This window comes from Asparagus officinalis, chromosome 1 (genome assembly GCF_001876935.1).
Source record: "Asparagus officinalis chromosome 1, Aspof.V1, whole genome shotgun sequence".
Lineage (NCBI taxonomy): Eukaryota > Viridiplantae > Streptophyta > Magnoliopsida > Asparagales > Asparagaceae > Asparagus > Asparagus officinalis.
In genome coordinates, this window is record NC_033794.1 from 48,892,507 (window position 1) to 48,896,207 (window position 3,701).

The 3,701-nt window shown below is 41.7% G+C and overlaps 2 long non-coding RNA genes across 2 annotated transcripts; one reads left to right on the top strand and one right to left on the bottom strand.

Moving 5' to 3' along the window:
• LOC109823828 lies at nucleotides 1,050-2,360 on the top strand. The gene is made up of 2 exons (XR_002242484.1): nucleotides 1,050-1,196; nucleotides 1,856-2,360. It is a non-coding gene; the product is annotated as an uncharacterized LOC109823828 (long non-coding RNA).
• LOC109823822 lies at nucleotides 2,245-3,270 on the bottom strand. Its single transcript, XR_002242481.1, has 2 exons — nucleotides 3,139-3,270; nucleotides 2,245-2,430 (listed from the first exon to the last, which is right to left on the bottom strand). It is a non-coding gene; the product is annotated as an uncharacterized LOC109823822 (long non-coding RNA).

Genomic DNA, 3,701 nt, shown 5'->3' on the forward strand with positions numbered 1-3,701 from the left:
CGATACCATGAACGGTCATTCCAGGGATTGTGCTCTATGTCCTGTCACCTACGATGGGAAGGCCCATTCTTGTGTGTGAGGCAACGAACGACTGCTATCCGAGTGGATTTGACCAGCATTAATGAACCGCATTTATGAGTTCGCAGATCGATGAAGTGTCTGTCCGATCACTTGTACTGTGCGTGACCGCCCGGCGTGCTTTGAGCACGGTGCTTTCTCCTTTCCGGTCAGGAGAGGCGGTGAAGTAGGTGTACAGTACTCGAGTGGGTCTAGCCAGCTTGCCGAGTGCCGGCGGATCCAGCTCTTGGCTCAGACAGCCGAGGTGAGTCGCATTTATGAATGCTCAGGTTGACTCGACACCTGTCCAGGCTTTCGTGCTGCGCGTACTGCGAGCGGCCGTTTGACGGTCCTGGGGTATCGCGCTCTCTCTCTCTTCGGGTCGAGAGAGATGGGAAGGTCCATCTCAGCACGTGGGGTAGTGGATACCCAGCTGTACTGACGGTCTTGGGGTTTGCTGGCGGATTCGACTCTGGACTCGGGCAGGCGAGTTGAGTGAAAGGCGAACTTCCGCCATCCTAATCGATCTTAACTCGTGCTGGCGAGCCGACCGTAAGGCGAACTTAGAATCGAGCATGTGCGATGTCCATGCGATTTAGGCCCGTGCCAGAGAACCGGGCGTGCGAGCTCTTTTCGCAGGCGAATTTCCTGTGAGCCTATAGAGGTATTTTTTACCGTCTACACTCCCCTAACCGGATCGGTCAGACCTAAACCGGCTCGCGTGTGGTCTGGAATACTTTGAATGAAGAAATTTTCGGCGAAGTAAGCGCACTTGATTTCTTTTAGGATTTTTAGCAAATCCTCAGCTATCAATCTCTCTCTCTCTCTCTCTCTCTCTCTCTCTCTCTCTCTCTCTCTCTCTCGACCTCTCTCGATCCCTCTCAGGTAAAATCTCGGGGGCATCATGTTTCCTTTGAATGTATCCGAGGAGTTAGTTCATTGGCCGGAGATGGATGTTCGTGAAAGGAGATGGGTTCAAATGTGTTACCTTTCATAGCATGAGCATTTAATCCCATTTTGTTTAGGACTAGGGCTTTTTTTTATCACTCTAGTGTTTGCACTTCGATTTCTGAAAAGCCCTAATAGCAGTCATTTTTCACGCAGGAGGTTCGATTGCGAAGCTCAGTCGTGATCTAGATGTGAGTTTTCAATCTTATCTCGTAGATTAACTACAGTTTGTTTTCTTTGAATTTGGAAGCGCTTAATTTTGAACCTTAATTGTCTCTCAAATATAATTAAATGCTCATAATCTCTGGGTTAAACTTGTCATTTTTGGTGCAATTGTCAATCTGGGATATCGATTAACTTGTTAGTATTAGTTTAAAGTATATCACGAGCTGAAATGATGCAGATTTTTTCATGTGTTATTTTCTTTGAGGTGAAATCATTGTGGGTAATGTAGCACTTACTTGCGGATGATCATGTGCGCAAGCACTCATGCGAGGATTTGGAATATGATTAGAAATGCATTGCAGCATTTGATCAGTGGATTTATTTTTGAAATGGGTTTGCATTCTATGGGATTTGGATAGGCGATAAACACCATTTGGTGATGCTAGTTGGAACTTGGGCGTAGGAGTCCGGTAGTATTTATTTATTATCTTCCCCCAGTCACGAAGTTTTGCTACAGTGAAGAATCTTTGTGATTGAAACGGTTCTGGAGAACTCCATTTGCTTACCTGCATTTTCTTTTTTTTAGGGGAGGCCCTACTGCATCACTACTATTATGCACATTATTTTTAGAATATATCTACTCTCTGGTAGACTGATACTGTGATTTGTGTTGGATATCCGATAGTTCTGTACCTCAGAGGTGGGCATGATTCTTTATAAAATCCCAAATGCCGCATATAAAGGGTATGCAACGTAGGAAGAGACTTTGATTGAATGGGATAAGCACATCATCGCTCATGATTCAGCATCCTGCTCAAGGCTTGTCCAGACACCTGTTTATTATGTATCTTTGTAGTATGTACAGTATATAAAAAGTATGTGATTGTGTATCGTTGTAGTAAGTGTTGTTGTAGTATGTATCGTTGTAGTATGTATTGTGTATTGTTTTGTATGTATATTGTTTTCTTGTCTTGCATATACTTTTGTAGGTAATGAATATGTCAATAAAAACAATAACATGACAAGAAATGAATATGTCAATAAAAAGCATCCACCAAGCGTGCCTTGAACATGTGAGATCATGAAAATCATTACTTTCTGAGTTTAGAAAACATGTCCCCAATTACATCTTCAATCAGACAAAGGTGACAATATATATTACATAAATTTTCCTTGATCAAAAGCACAGGTGTTGCAAGATCCAGAACTACAGAATGCAGCATGCACATGCCTTCTTGTGAAGCTCATCAATCTTTTTCTCTACAGCAAGAAACAAGTAACAATTAATACATAGACTTTTTAACAAAATAAATCATATATTTCACTCATAAATCGAAAGTATTTGTAAAAACTTTGATGGTTGTGTAAAATGCGAAAATAATTAAAACCTAATACAACAAAGAAGATTGAATTACAACCAGAAAAAATATTGTAGATTGAACTTACAATCTTTAGAAACTCATGAGTATTTAAAAGCTATATCTACACCTCATATGATGTGATCCCGCAAAACTAAATATTACTAAACTAATCAATGCTTGAGCAAAGGGGGATTTGATCTTCAATTTTAGGGACACGTCGAGATTTTAATAGTGAACTATGAAAAAATTAAACTTTGTAAATTAAATTGTTACATTTTCTTTAAGCTTTCTTGAAGTTGTCGATGATGATATGTGGAATAGAATGCATATGGCTTTAAGTAAATCAGGTGGAATGTATAAAAAGTATAATAATTTTCATTAGAACAGTTGAATGTGGCAATATGTAGTTTATTCTGCTATGAAAGGTAACGCCGTTGAACCCATCTCCTTTCACGAACATCCATCTCCGGCCAATGAACTAACTCCTCGGATACATTCAAAGGAAACATGATGCCCTCGAGATTTTACCTGAGAGGGATCGAGAGAGAGAGAGAGAGAGAGAGAGAGAGAGAGACACCGAGATTCCAGAGAGAGATCGGGATCTTACCTGAGAGAGAGAGAGATCGGGATCACCGGAGTAGGCTCACGGAGAAGGAAGGGCGAGGCTGACAGAGGCCGATCCGGTTAGGGGAGCCTTTGTTTTGGGAAGGAGGAATGGTCTTGGAGGCGCGGGGGGGCGGGGGGAACAGAGGGAGATCTGGATTTGGTTTGGGAATAAGCTTTTAGGAGGAGGAAAAATGATTACGGGGCTTGATTTTTAGGATGTCTTGGAGGGGGCTCGGTGAAAAATGTCGTGGCTTTTTTCAACCCAACAGCCTGGACGAATCGGGGCAAGCCAAGTGTACTGCAGCGCACGCTGGGGAAGCTTTCCCACTTTTCGCACGTTGCTGTGCGAAAATTTTTCGCATCCGAATAAAACTCTATATATATATCCTATCAACTTAAGTTGATGTCCACCAAAGTTTCTAGCCACACATATATTAATATAAAACATCTTTTTATATAATACATGGATCCCTAGGCAATATGAGTGGTTAAAAACTTTGGTGGACACACTATTTGCTATCCACTTAAGTTGATAGGAGTTTTCACACACACACACACACACAT